Source organism: Tamandua tetradactyla, chromosome 15 (assembly GCF_023851605.1).
Source record: "Tamandua tetradactyla isolate mTamTet1 chromosome 15, mTamTet1.pri, whole genome shotgun sequence".
Taxonomy (NCBI): Eukaryota; Metazoa; Chordata; class Mammalia; order Pilosa; family Myrmecophagidae; genus Tamandua; species Tamandua tetradactyla.
In genome coordinates this window covers 41,204,269-41,218,836 of record NC_135341.1, presented here as the reverse complement: position 1 = coordinate 41,218,836, position 14,568 = coordinate 41,204,269, and the positions used below count along the sequence as shown (strand labels likewise).

Sequence of the window (14,568 nt, the reverse complement as noted above, 5' to 3'; positions counted from 1 at the left end):
GTAATTTTAAGTAGGCTAAATCTATCCTTTGCAGGAATAAGTTTCATAGGGGCGAACCAACTCCAAGATTGGGGGCTCAAGCCAGGGCTCTTTAGTCTAGATTATCCTAGCACTTTCCCAGTTTTCTGGTTCTCCCTATGGTTTATTTCCATTTAGCTGAGCCAAAAAGAAAGATGTTTTCTTTGTTTTTCATCATATATAGTTTTAAAATATTTTTATTGAGATATCTTCACACACCTTACAGTCCATCCAAAATATACAATCAGTGACTCATATCATAGTTGTGTATTCATCACCATGATCATTTTAGAACATTTGCATCACTCTAGAAAAAGACATAAGAAGAATAAAAGAACAAGCTCAAACATCCCATGCCCCTTACCCCTCCCTCTCACTGACCCACTAGTATTGCTGTCTACCCAATTTTTTTTTATCTTATCCCCATTATTTATTTATTTTTGTCCTTATTTTTTTAATTCATCTGTTCAAACCCTGGATAAAGGGAGCATCGGCCACAAGGTTTTCACAATTACACAGTCACACCGTAAAAGCTATATCCTTATACAGTCATCTTCAAGAATCACGGCTACTGGAACAGCTCAACAGTTTCAGGTGCTTCCCTCCATCCACTCCAATACACCATAAACTAAGAAGGGATAGCTATATAATGCATAAGAATAACCTCCAGGATAACTTCTCAACTGTTTGAAATCTTTCAGCCATTGACACTTTATTTGTCTCATTTCTCTCTTCCCCCTTTTGTTCAAGAAGGCTTTCTCAGTCCCTTGATGCCGGATCCCTGCTCATCCCTGCGAGTCATGTCCCACACAGGGAGGAGGGCAGTGAATTCACCTGCCACATTTGCTTTGAGAGGAAGGCCATATCTGAGCAACAAAAGGGGTACTCTGGGGGTGATTCTTAAGCGTAATTATACATAGGCTTAGCTTCTCCTTTGCAGGATAGACGTGTACCCCAAGACTGAGGTCTTGGCCTATTAAAGTGATTGTCCCCACTGCTTGCGAGAATATCATGAATTCCCCACATAAGAAGTTTAGTTATTTCCTTCATTCTCCCCAGTCCCTCATGGGGACTTAGCAGATACTTTTTTATTCTCTGCCCAGATTACTCTGGGATATATTGGGGCATCATACTAACCTGTGCAAATAAACTGACCATACAACTTAAATTAGATAGTATGCTACCAAAAATATAAATTTTGTGCCGAATAAACATCTCTTCCTTTGTTCTCACATAGAAGTTGCTAAGTTTTAAAATATAAACCATTTCCTTTTTTTTTTTTGGAATATAAGTTTTTTTTAAAAAAATATAACAGATATAACAACAAGCAAATGCAAGCATTCTTAACTTTTGATCATTCCATTCTACATATATAGTCAGTAATTCACAATATCATCACTTAGTTGTATATTCATCATGATCATTTCTTAGAACATTTGCATCAATTCACAAAAAGAAATAAAAAGCCAACAAAAAAATTCATACATACCACACCCCTTACCCCTCCCTTTCATGATCACTAGCATTTCAACCTATTAAATTTATTTTAACATTTGTTCCCCCTATTATTTATTTTTATTCCATATGTTTTACTCGTCTGTCAATAAGGTAGATAAAAGGAGCATCAGACACAAGGTTTTCACAGTCACACAGTCACCTCGTGAAAGCTATATCATTATACAATCATCTTCAAGAAACATGGCTACTGGAACACAGCTCTACATTTTCAGGCAGTTCCCTCCAGCCTCTCCATTACATCTTGAATAACAAGGTGATATCTACTTAATGTGTAAGAATAACATCCAGGATAATCTCTCAACTCTGTTTGGAATCTCTCAGCCATTGATACTTTGTCTCATTTCACTCTTCCCGCTTTTGGTCGAGAAGATTTTCTCAATCCCTTGATGCTGAGTCTCAGCTCATTCTAGGATTTCTGTCCCATGTTGCCAGGAAGGTCCACACCCCTGGGACTCATGTCCCATGTAGACAGGGGGAGAGCAGTGAGTTTGTTTTGTTCGCTGGAGAGAGAGGCCACATCAGAGCAACAAAAGAGGTTCTCTTGGGGGTGACTCTTAGACCTAATAAAATATAGATAATTTCATCCTTTACCCTGTATTCTGATTTGCCTTAGTCCTATCCAGATCAGCTTCATTTATATTTCTAGTTGAAGTCTGATCACTTTTTCAGCCTTTTTAATGGTTTCTATATGGGGTAATGCTGACTTTCATAGCTTCAGAGCTCTAGCTCTGAGACTCAGATGTTACACAGAAACCTAAAGTTCCAGGGAGTGACCAGGTTATCCACAAATAGCTTAGCATCTCAGAATTTAGAAATCACAGTTAAAACTCTGGAATAGATATGACTGTTGTAAGAGCTTACAATTTAGGAACCTTTGCAGTAGGCCATAACCTGATACCCTATGCTTTTTTTTGTTTTGTTTTAACATGGGCAGGCACCAGGAAATGAACCTGGGCATGGCAGGCGAGAACTCTGCCACTGAACCACCGTTGCCCACCCTAACCTATGCTCTTGATTTCAGTTCTCTAAATTTGTACATTATAGCTAATCCATATGAGTGAGGCATGATAACATTTGTCTTTTCATTTCTGGCTTATTTAATTCAACATACTGTCCTCAGGTTTCATGCACCTAGTTGCGTGCCTCACGTCTTCATCATATTTTTTTAACTTTTTAAAAAATTATATAGCATAACATATATACGAAGCAAAGAAAGAAAAAAGCAATAATTTTCAAAGTACTCTTCAACGAGTAGTTACAGGACAGACCCCAGAGTTTGTCATGGGGTACCGGTCCATCATCTCAGATTTTTCCTACTAGCTGCTCCAAAAACATTGGAGGCTAGAAGGAATATATATATTTTTAATCATCACAATCAACTTTTTTTTCCTTATATATACAAATAAAGCATATATACATATATTTAAATAACATATACAATTAAAGCAATAAATTTCAAAGCACAGTGCAACAATTAGTTGTAGAATAGATTTCAGAGTTTTGTATGGGTTACAATTCCACAATTTTAGGTTTTACTTGTAGCTGCTCTAAGATAACTGGAGACTAAAAGAAATATCAATATGATGATTCAGCAATCATACTCATTTGTTAAATCCCACTTTCTCTATATGACTACACCATCATCTTTGATCTTTCTCCTGCTCTTTAGGGGTACTTGGGCCATGACCATTCTAACTTTTTTATGTTGAAGGGGCTATCAAAATAAGGGAGAAAAGGGGATGGAAGTAGTTGATATTCTGAGAGGCCGACCCCTCTGCATCTCAGGACTTATCTGGTCCAGGGACCATTCTGGAGGTTCTTGGTGTCTGGAAAGTTACCCTAGTGCATGAAATCTTTGTAGAAGCTTATATATTGCCCTAGGTGTTCTTTAGGATTGGCTGGAATGGTTTTGGTTGAGATTTGTTTGGCAAGTTATGTTAGGTAGCTTGCATAAGAGTGACCTCCAGAGTAACCTCTCGAATCCATTTGAACTCTCTCAGCCACTGATAACCTTATTTGTTATACTTCTTTTCCCCCTTTTGGTCAGGATGGCATTGTTGATTCCACGGTGCCAGGGCCAGACTCATCCCAGGGAATCATCTCCCATGCTTCCAGGGAAACTTTCACTCCTGGATGTCATGCCCCACGTAGTGGGGAGGGCAATGATTTCACTTGCAGAGATGGGCTTAGAGAGAGTGAATCCACACCTGAGCAACAAAAGAGGTCCTCCAGAAGTAACTCTTAGGTGTACATATAGGTAGGCTAAGTTTTTTAACTATATATGTAAGTTTCACAAGAGCAAGCCTCAAGATCAAGGACTTAGCCTATTGATTTGCATGTCCCTAATGCTGACACAGTATCAAAGGTTTCCTTGGTGGTAAAGTTTAATAGTTCCATATATTTTCTCCCATCCCTCTAGGTACTTTGCCAATACTTTTTGATTATCTGCTTACTATATACTGGGATGTATCCAGGCATTACATTAAGCTATACAGGATTAAAGGCCCACATTCTTATTCTGGGCTCCCTGTGTTTCAGTTGTTCAAATGAACTATAAAGTTTGGTCAAGTTAGATTATGTGCTACAGAACATTTAGGTTCTGGACAAAATAAACCTTTCTTCCTTTGGTCTCAAAGAACAGATGAGGTTCTGAAATACAGACAATGTCTTCCTTACCTGTGTTCTGAATTACCTTAATCCCGACCTGATTGGTTTTATTCTTATCTCTAAATACCAGATTATACATATATAAACAGCCTCTCAAAATCCAGAAATAATAATCACCACTGCAAACTAAATGTGACTGCTATAGAGTTTACAATCTAGGCCCCTGTTAACTTATGAGCATTTCCTAAAGGACACCATAAGTTTCTCACTTAATTTTGCCTCACCAAATGTCCCACAGGTTCATTCACAATGTTGCATGCCTCACAACTTCATTCCTTTTTGTAGCAGCACAGTGTTCGATCATGTGAATACGCCATCTTTGGTCAATCTACTTCTCAGTTAGTGCATCCTTCACCACCTCCATTCATTAGGCATCATGTATAATGTCCAAAGTCAATAGTCCATCAACACTCTCAATTTTAGATAATTTCATTGTTCCCAAGGGAAGATATCCAACAAACACACCTTCAGCACATAGGAAATCTAAACCTCCCCTTAACTGTTGTCCCTCCCACCATTACTTATCTCTGCTGTTGCTGTGTACAGCTGATGTTTTCCTGTTATGTATGTTCCCGCCATACCCCGAACTTATACACTCTTGGTACAAGAAACATGCCTTTGAAGTAGTTCATGCAAGAATTTATTTATGTTCGTAATGTTAATTAGTGGGACACAAGGGTCTATACAACCCCTTTCGATCATGTTCACCTTCAATATGGTAATATTACTATATAGTCCCATTAGAGAACCACCTTCACTTCTGTCTATTCCGTTACATTGGCGTTCAGCCTCATTAGCTAACTGTTAACCCATCTCTAACTTCTATATATCTCTAAGTCCCCTATATTCTGTATTATAAGCTTCTGATTTTACCTTTACCATGGTCATAAAAGTGAAGTCATACACTATCCTTTTGTGTCTGACTTATTTCACTCACCATTATGTCCTCAAGGCTCATCCATCTTGTCATGTGCTTCAGGATGTCATTTCCTCTTACTGCTGCATAATATTCCATCGTATGTATGTGCCACATTTTGTTAATCCATTTGTCTGTTGATGGGCACTTGGACTGTCTTTATCTTTTGACAACTGTGAATAATGCTGCTATGAATATTGGTGTGCAAATGTCCGTATGTGTCACTGCTTTCAGCTCTTCTGGATATATACCAAGTAGTGCTATTGCTGAGTCATAGGGCAACTCAATATTTAGTTTCCTAAGGAACCACCAAACTGTCTTCGATAGCAACTTTACCATACATTCCCATCAGTAGTTTATAAGTATCCCAATTTCTCTACATCCTCTCCAACATTTGTACTTTCCTGTTTGTTTAATAGAAGCCATTCTTATAGGTGTGAGGTGGTATCTCATTGTAGTCTTGATCTGCATTTCCCTTATAGCTAATGAAAATGAGCATCTCTTCATGTACTTTTGAGCCATCTGTATTTGCTCTTCAGAAAAATGCTTATTCATATCTTTAGCCCATTATATAATTGGGTTGTTCTTTTGTTGTCGAGTTGTATGATTTCTTTATGTATATAGGATATCAAACCTTTGTCCTATGTGTGATTTCCAGATATTTTCTCCCATTGAGTTGGCTACCTCTTCACCTTTTTGACAGTCTTTTGAGGCACAAAGGCATTTGATTTTGAGGACTTCCCATTTAGTTATTTTTTTCTTTTGTTGCTTGTGCTTTGGGTATAAAGTTGAGGAAGCTACCTCTTATTACTAGGTTTTGAAGATATTTCCCTACATTTTCTTCTAGGAGCTTTTTGGTACTAGTTCTTATATTTAGGTGTTTGATCCACTTTGAGTTAATTTTTGTATTTTTCATTCTTTTGGCTATTGATATCCAGTTCTCCCATGCCCATTTATTGAAAAGACTATTTTGTCCCAGTTCAGTGGATTTGGGGTTGTCAAAAATCAGTTGACCATAGATTTGGTGGTCTATTTCTTTGCTCTCGATTTGATTCCACTGGTCAGTACTTCTACTTCTGTCTTTGTGCCAGTACCATGCTGTTTTGACCGCTGTAGCTTTATAATAAGTTTTTAAATCAGGAAGTATTAACTGTCCCATTCCATTCTTCTTTTTTTAGGATGCTTTTAGCTATTTTGGGTCTCTTTCCTTCCGGATGAATTTGGTAATTAACTTTTCCAAGTCTTCAAAGTAGGTTGTTGGAATTTTGATTGGTACTGCTTTGAATCTGTAGGGTCAATTTGGGTAGAACTGACATCTTAACTATTTTTAACCTTCCTATCCATGATCAGGGAATGACTTTCCACATATTTAAGTCTTCTTTGATTTCTTTTAGCAATGTTATATAGTTTTCTGTGTACAAATCCTTTACGTCCATAGTTAAGTTCATACCTAAGAACTTGATTCTTTTAGTTTCTGTTTTGAATGGAATTTTTTCCTTAACTGACTCCTCAGTTAGGTCATTGCTTGTGTATAGATTGCTTGTGTATAGAAATGTTACTGAATTTTGCTTGTTAATTTTATATCCTGCCACCTTGCTGAGTTTATTAGCTCAAGAAACTTAGTTATAGATTTCGCAGGATTTTCCAAGTAAAGTGTCATGTCATTTGCAAATAATGAAAGTTTCACTTCCTCCTTTCCAATTTGGATGCCTTTTATGTTTTTTTCTTGCCTGATTGCTCTAGCTAGAAATTCTAGTACAATATTGAATAATTGTGGTAACAGAGGGCATCCTTGTCTCATTCCCAGCCTTGGGGGAAAAGCTTTCAGTCTCTTGCCATTGAGTATTATGCTGGCTATTGGTTGTCATATATGCCCTTTATCATATTGAGGAACTTACCTTTGATTCCTGTCTTTTGAAGTGTTTTTTTAATCAGAAAAGGATGTTGAATTTTGTCAAATGCTTTTTCAGCACCAGCTGAGATGAGCATGTGATTTTTCCCTGTCGATTTGTTAATGCAGTGTTTTACATTAATTAAATTTCTCGTTATTTTGAGCCATCTTTGCATTCCTGGTATAAGCCCCACTTGGTCATGGTGTATAATTCTTTTAATGCCATTGGATTTGATTTGGTGATATTTTTTTGAGAATTTTTACATCAATGTTCATTAGGGAGACTGGCCTGTAGTTTTCCTTTCTTATAGCATCTTTTCCCAGTTTTGCTATTAAAGTGATGTATGCTTCATAAAAATGAGTTAGGTAGTGTTCCTTTTTCCTCAATTTTTTTGAAAAGCTTGGGCAGGGTTGGCGTCAGTTTTTTTGGACTGTTTGATAAAATACCCCTGTGAAGCCATCTGGCCCTGGACTTTACTTTGTAGGGAGATTTTTGATGGCAGATTGAATCTCTTTATTTGTGATTGGTTTGTTGAAATCTTCTATTTCTTCTTGAGTCAGTGGAGCTTGTTTATGTGTTTCCAGGAATTTGTCCATTTCATCTAAGTTGTCTAGTTTGTTGGCAAATAGTTGTTCATAGTATCATCTTATGATTTCTTTTTTTTCTTCGGAGTTTGTGGTAATGACCCCTTTTGTATTTTTGATTTTGTTTATTTCCATCCTCTCTCTTTTTTTCTTTGTCAGTCTTGCTAGTGGTCCATCGATTTTATTGATTTTCTCAAAGAAACAGCTTTTGGTTCTATTGATTCTTTTTATTATTCTTCCATTTATTTAACTCTGCTTTAAACTTTATTATTTCTCTTATTCTTTTTGCTTTGGGATTACTTTGCTGTTCTTTCTCAAGTACCTCCAGATGAGCAGTTAAGTCCTCGAGTTTTGCTCTTTCTTCTTGTCTAATACAGGCGCTAAGATAATAAATTTCCCTCTCAGCACAGCCTTTGCCACATCTGTAAAGTCTGATATGTTGTAGTCTCATTTTCTTTTGTCTCCAGATAGCAACCAATTTCTGTAGCAATTTCTTCTTTGACCCACTGGTTGTTTAAGTGTGTATTATTTAATCTCCATTTATTTGTGAAAGTTCTTGTTCTTTGATACCCAGCTTCATTCCATTGTGATTAGAGAAAGTGCTTTAAATAAATTCAGTATTTTTAAATTTATAAATACCGGTTTTGTGCCCTAGCATATGATCTGTCCTGGAGAATGTTCCATGAGCACTAAAGTAGAATGTATATCCTGGTGTTTTGGGGTATAATGACCTATATGTGTCTGTTAGGTCTAATTCATTTATCAAGCTGTTTAACCTCTCTATTTCCATGCTGATCCTCTGTCTGGTTGTTCTGTCTATAGTGGAGAGTGATGTATTGAATTATCCTACTCTTAGTGTTAAATCTGTTGCTCCTTTCAGTTTTGCCAATATCTGCCTCATGTACTTTGGAGCTCCTTGTTTGGGAGCATAAACATTTATGATATTTCTTCTTCATATATTGTCCCTTTTATTAATATATATTGTCTATCTTTGTCTCTTATGATGTCTTTATATTTAAAGTCTATTTTGCCTGATATTAGTATAGCTGCTCCTCCTTTCTTTTGGTTACACCTTTGTGGAACATCTTTTTCCATCCTTTCACTTTCAATCTATTTGTATCCTTGTATCTAGGATGAGTCTCTTGTAAGCAGCATATAGCTGGATTATATTTCTTAATCCATTCTGTCAACCTGTATCTTTTAGTTGGTAAGTTTCATCTGTTAACATTCAAAGTTATTACTGTAAAGGGGTTTCTTGAATCATCCATCTTACCCTTTGGATTTTATTTACCAGGACTATATATTCGTTTCCCTTTTTCTCTTTTTTATCCTTTAAGTTACCCTTACTGGTACTCTTCAATTTTGTGCCCTCCTCCAGACCTCCCTTTCCTTTTTTTTTTTTTTTTTTCCAGCCAGTAGAACGTCCTTTAGTATTTCTTGTAGGCCTGGTCTCTTATTGATAAATTCTTTCAGCATTTGTTTGTCTATGAAAATTTTAATATCTCCCTCAGTTTTGAAGAACAGTTTGGCTGGGTACAGAATTATTGGCTGGAAATCTTTCTCTTTTAAGATCTTAAATATATCATACCAATGCCTTTCGCCTCCATAGTGCCAGTTGAGTAGTCTGAACTCAGTCTCCTGTCATTTTCCTTGTATGTAGTAGATTGTTTTTCTCTTGCTGCTTTCAGAATTTTCTACTTCTCTTCAGCATTGACAAACTGATTAGTATGTGTCTTGGGGAAGGCCTATTTGGATTTATTCTATTTAGAGTTTGTTGGCTTCTTTGATTTGCAAATTTATGTCCTTTATAACGCTTGGGAGGTTTCCCCCATTATATCGTCAACTAATCTTCCTAGCCCTTTACTCCTCTCTTCTCCTTCTGGGATACCAATGATTCTTACGTTTGTGTGCTTTGTTTTGTCCATCATTTCCCTAAGATGCAATTCAAATTTTTCCTTTTTTTTGCTATTTGCTGTTTTGAGTGTTCGAAATCAATTGTCCTGTCCTCTAGTTCACTTATTCTTTCTTCTGCCTCTTCAAATCTGCTGTTGTGTGCCTCTAGTATATTTTTTATTTGGTTAATCTCTGTGATATCTGCTCTTTTTCTATTTATTCTTTCAATGTCCTTATTATGCTTTCCTAGTGTCTTCTTGATCTCCTTTATGTCATTAGCCATCCCACTGATTTTATTTAGTAGAGTTATACGAACATCTTTGATTAGTTGTTTCAAAGTCTGCATCTCCTCCAGTGTTTTGAGTTGATCATTAGGCTGGGCTATATCTGCCTGCATCTTGACATGCTTAGTGATCTTCTATTGTGTCTGAGGCATGCAAATATCTTTATAGGGTTATTTTGGAAGTTGATTTCTTTCAGTAGCCTAAGGCTTTGTTTTTGCAGGATGGATGTGGCGCAAGATGCGGGCCACAGAGCCCAACAGTGCAGTGATGGGTTATAGTAAAGGTATGGGCACAGATTGGGGATGCTCTTCTGGTCCCTGTGAGCATGGGGTGCGTGTCACCAGGTTGTGCAAGTGTGTAGCTCAGGCAGGCCTTGGAGTGCAGGAGCAGGATACATTTTGAGGGACATAGAGGTAGGGTGTGGTGGGAGCTAGATGGGGAGTGCTGTGTGGATACATGGGGGGCTGGCAGGATGTGGATGGGCACGTGGAGTATGGGGGTCATGGGTATCGGTGGAGGGTAGGTGGCACAGATATTGAGGCACAGGGTGGGCAGGGCACGGGTGTGTCCTTGCACAGCAGGGGTCCAGAGAGCCTGGGATGCAGATGTGGGAGTATGACGGCGAGGCACAGGTCACAGGGTTTGCGGGACATGGGTCAGGGAGGGGAGGTGATATCGGGTGGGCGGGGCCCTGGCACAGGTACGCAGGGGTGGAGTGGTTTGGAAAAGGTGTGCTCGCATTGGCAATGGCAGGGGCTATATAGCACAGATACATATATGAGCACCAGCCAGGTATGAGAGCAGGGCACCTGTGCCGGGGGGTGGGGAAAGGGTGGACGTGTGTGGGACAGGGGGTGTGGTGCAGGGGTCAATAAGTCAGTGCACAAATGCATGGGTGCCAGATAGCAGCAGGGAGGATGTGGCTCTGCAGCTATGTGGGTGTGTGGGGTGGGGCCCTTGTTTGCACATGCACAGAGCTCAGGAGCAGCAGGCCTGGGGTGGATGTGGCCCATGTCAGTGCTTGCCCAGAGCTGGGGGATATGACGGGGACAGTGGCGTGCACGTGCACATATCTCTGGGAGGGCTGTAAACTGATGTACGTTTGTGCAGAGCTCAAGAGGAGTGGGGTGGGGTTGCCCAACTGCATGGGCTGGGGGTGGATGTAGCCTGGATATGAAGGTAAGTGCCTGCAAGGCAACCACCTGCAGGGGGCAGGTTGGGGAACGGGGGGAGTCCAGGGCTGGGCACCGGTGGGAGGGTCTCAGAAGGGGTGGGATGAGGCTGTGCGCCTGTGCAGGAGAGGTGGGTTGGGCTGAGGCAGGTGCTTGAAGTGGGGGTGTGGGGCGGGTACGCACACATTGTGGGGGGCGGGGTGGTGTTGGGGCGGGGATGCTTGGAGCACACTGAGGGGGCCAGTGACGGGTTCAGGTGCTTGGGGTGTGGGGGAGTTGTGGGTCGCCGGGCTGCATACATAAGGGTAGCCTGTTCAAGGAACGTGGCTGGGCTGACTTCCTAGGCCCTGTCTCCCCCTCCGTGCATTCCTGAGGACCACGGGCTTCTGTTTGGAAAGGGGTGTGTTAGGCTGTTTCCAGTAGCTGGACGGTCTCCTGTTCTCTGCATCTCAGTTCTTCAGCTTTCACAACCAGAGCTTCCCTCTATGGTGTAGAAGACCCTGCCATATTACTTATACCTTGGAATCGCCATCTCAGTCTCCTTCCTGTCCCTTCTCTAGTGAAGGCAAGTGATCCTATTCTGCCATCTTCCTGGAACTCCTCCTTCATCATATTTTGATTGTGGATGGAGAGAGCCTGGTTAGTATGTGTTTACTGGTTTCCTGTTACATTTCTGAAGATAATGTAACTTTAAAAACTATATATGTGTATTTATACACACAGACACACACACACACACTGCTTGGATTTTATTGAAACTGCTGTAAAATATAACGATTGGAGCCTGTCAAACTCACACAAGGTAAGGCAAAGCCAAGCCAGAGCCTGACTGGTTCAGATAGTGAAAGCACAGTAATTCACTTTTAGAGTCAGACAGATTATTACTTACATAAACCAGCAGGATCCTCCAAGGGTGCCAGCTCCTGGGGTCCTGGTCCCACACGCTGGAAAGGATGACTCCAGAGCAAAAGGTGTGGGTTGACTGCAACTCAGGTTGTGGCTACCCCTCTGCCAGTTCTATCCTGCAGCCAGCAGTTTCATGTCCCACAACTCTGTCTGGGGGGTGCAGGGCAGAACGGAAGTTGATGAGAAGCTGTCTGGTGACGGCCTCCCGGGGAGGGAGGGAGGCATGTGAGAGCTGGCCTCCTTAAAGGCCTCCCATCCTCTCGTGCTTTGTGACGATCCCCTGGTGTTCGCCAAGACCCTAAGAACTCTTTGCTGGCGTGGACATGTGCAAGGCCACCCCATTGCCCCAGCACCCTGGCGGACACCCTGGCAGAGTCCCCTGCTCCCGTAGGTGCATTTCCTCACTCTGCTGACAAGGGGCAACAATGTTGAGTTCATTCTTAATTGTGAGAACTAAATGACAGCCATAAAGAAATTTTTAAAGACAGAAATCTATTATTTCTTTATTCTATCACAGTTCTTTTCACTTTTTTTTTCCCTTCCAGTTTTGCTCTAAAAACATGTTTTTAGAGATGGGGTTATAGGGTATAAATTATGTTGCATCCTTTTTGATTTTGCATTATATTGCAAATTTATCCATGTTTCTGCAATCTTTATAATAATTGTTGTAACACTCACAGGTAAAATAACCCAGTTGCACCACAGTTTATGACTTTTGGCGTGGTTCTGGCTGGTTGGTTATTACACTCAGCCCCAGCTAATGCTAATGTCTTTGTGCACTGATCACTTTTCCTTTGCCAAATTGTTTCCTTGGCGTTCATTCCCAGAAGTAAGCATTCAGAGCCCAGTGTGTGGCGTTTATATGGGTTGTTAAAGTTCCCTTCTTTCCTGATGTGCTCTTCAGGCATCGAGTGTGTTTGGTTGTCATGGAGATGTGTGCTGCAGGTCCCTCCTCCGCTGTCCACGTCCCCCACTGCAGGTCGCCAGGGACCCTGATTGGATGCGCTCAGGAAGCTGTTGGCACACACTGGCTGGGAAGGAGGGTCAGTGGAGGGGGCAAGAGTGGCCTTGGCCGGTGGCCACGCACATTCTGTGTCTGCTTACCCTGTGTCGAGTGGTTGGCCTGAGGAGAAGCTGGCGCCCATCTGTGGCTTGAGTGAGAGGCAGAACGAGAAGGAAGAAAGAGTGGGCTGGATTTAAGGGGTCAGGTGGAGTGCTTCTTGGCACCTTCCAGGACTGATTGTGATGGAAAAAGAAGGCAAAGGGGAGAGACCAGCGGATGCCACCATGTGCCTTGCCGTTTGACAGGGGAGTCCAGGATCACGGTAGCTGGGGTTAAGGAAGAAAGCATGGCCTTGATGATGCCTTGATTTGGACATTCTCAGACCTCAAAACTATGGCGCCAGGGCTGTGATAAATCCGTTCCCGGTGCACAGCGTCGTGCCAGAGTGACAGGAGCCAGAAGAGCTGGTTCCAGGCTCAGCTCAGGATTACATGGCCTGGGGTTATTGGGAGGATTAACCAAGATTAAAGACAAGAATTAGGCCTCCTCCTGGAGTCTCACTTCTCACTTTCTGCATATCTACAAAGAGGGTTCCGGTCTCACGAGCTCTGCGGTCCTCCCAACTCAGAGCTGAGCCTGCATCCCAAGCTTGCTTTGTCCTCACCCTCCCCGTCCTTGTACACCCACCTTCAGGCAGATACTGCCGCCACCACTTCCCTGTGGTCTCACGACCACCCGGCCACCCCATGGGCCCTTGAATGCCGCAGCTCCATGCACCAGGAACCAACGGTCCCTGGGTGAAGTGTGCAGATCCTGTCTTCGTGGAAACCAGGGCCCCCAGTCAGCGTGCCGGTGCCCCTCTGCCCAACAAGGGCACGGCTTTAGCTGTGCTTGGGTGGGCACCAGAGAGCTTCCTGGTGGCCACTGCAATCCTGAAGGCCGAGATCCTCTTGGAGTGCTCTGTGGGAGTGGGTAAAGTTTTGGCCAGCTCTGGCATCACAGAATACAACGCAGCCCAAGGAGTGAGGGTCCTGGAATTTGAGAACCCACATGTTACCAGCAGCCACAGAGGCCCAGGGTGTGGTCAGGTGTGGGATGTGGCGGTGAGCCAACGTGCGAGTTCTGCTGGCCGGCCCTGACGAAGGGTCTCGTGGGGTGGCCGTCATCTTCAGTGCCCACGTCCCAAGGCCCCTGAAGGCAATGGGAATGTGGTGCTTCCCCTACCTTCAGTGGCAGCCATTACAGGATAATCAGTGTCTGTTAATTGTGTATCAGAAACCAGGCTCCAGAGGTGGTAAAGGAAATTTGCCTTTCCCACCACTCTTGAACGAGCTGAAGCTGGTACCCTCGAATCTTCAGGATGACCCTGAAGAGATCCGGATGGAATTTATAAAGTATGTAAAAAGTGTGGTCAGCTCAGTATCTGAGAGCAGACACTGGGAGGAGATATAGATTATTACCTTACCAACATTTACCAGGGACTCTTCCACATCCTAAATGAATTCAGCCTATTCCCTCAGGCAGGTCTGAAACCTTAGCCAGCTTCTGATGTTTTCTTCCCTCTGGGGCTGTGTAGGAATGCTTTCTATCTGCTAAGGAGGCATTTGACTCATGCCATCTACTGCCTGTCTTCAGTTCAGTTGAGAAATCCTGTTATTGAATTCTGATTCCCTAGTCCCAGACCTTTTTAAATTTCCTTTCTAAAGAGCTGGAAA

At 41.9% G+C, this 14,568-nt stretch overlaps 1 protein-coding gene and 1 pseudogene across 2 annotated transcripts in view; both read left to right on the top strand.

Annotated features, from left to right (window-relative positions):
* Positions 1-14,568, top strand: part of LIMD1 (LIM domain containing 1) — an 88,542-nt gene that overhangs the window by 44,543 nt on the left and 29,431 nt on the right. The window lies entirely within an intron of this gene.
* LOC143657745 (intraflagellar transport protein 22 homolog pseudogene) lies at positions 11,220-14,350 on the top strand (annotated as a pseudogene).